The sequence below is a fragment of the Gavialis gangeticus genome, unplaced genomic scaffold (genome assembly GCF_001723915.1).
Source record: "Gavialis gangeticus isolate Ggan-Ray unplaced genomic scaffold, GavGan_comp1, whole genome shotgun sequence".
NCBI classification, from domain to species: domain Eukaryota; kingdom Metazoa; phylum Chordata; order Crocodylia; family Gavialidae; genus Gavialis; species Gavialis gangeticus.
The window spans coordinates 58,301,327-58,301,622 of NW_017729034.1; the positions used below are offsets into that span (position 1 = coordinate 58,301,327).

Consider the following 296-nt stretch of genomic DNA (forward strand, 5'->3'; position numbering starts at 1 on the left):
GGCATGGTGGGCATAACCCCCCCCCCCCCGATTTATGCATGGAGTGAGGGCAGACTGTCTGCTTCAGGGCTGAGGTGGCTACGGGATGGGCTACAGCCAACCCAAAATTCCCCATAGCCACTCCTCCCAATGCCACCGCTGCCTGCCCTGTTCCCGCCTGCCTGGAACCCAGTCCCGACCCATCACCCCTGGTTGGGAAGAGGCTGGCGCAGCCCCTGAGCCTGCAGCAGGCAGCCCACTCTCACCCCACATACAAATCCAGGGGGGGACATGTCCCCCATGCCTCCCCCAGGGGT

General features: G+C 64.5%; 1 protein-coding gene across 2 annotated transcripts in view; it reads left to right on the forward strand.

Annotated features, from left to right (window-relative positions):
* The window catches only part of GNPAT (glyceronephosphate O-acyltransferase), a 46,150-nt gene that overhangs the window by 21,791 nt on the left and 24,063 nt on the right, over window positions 1-296 (forward strand). The gene's annotated exons all lie outside the window — the stretch shown is intronic.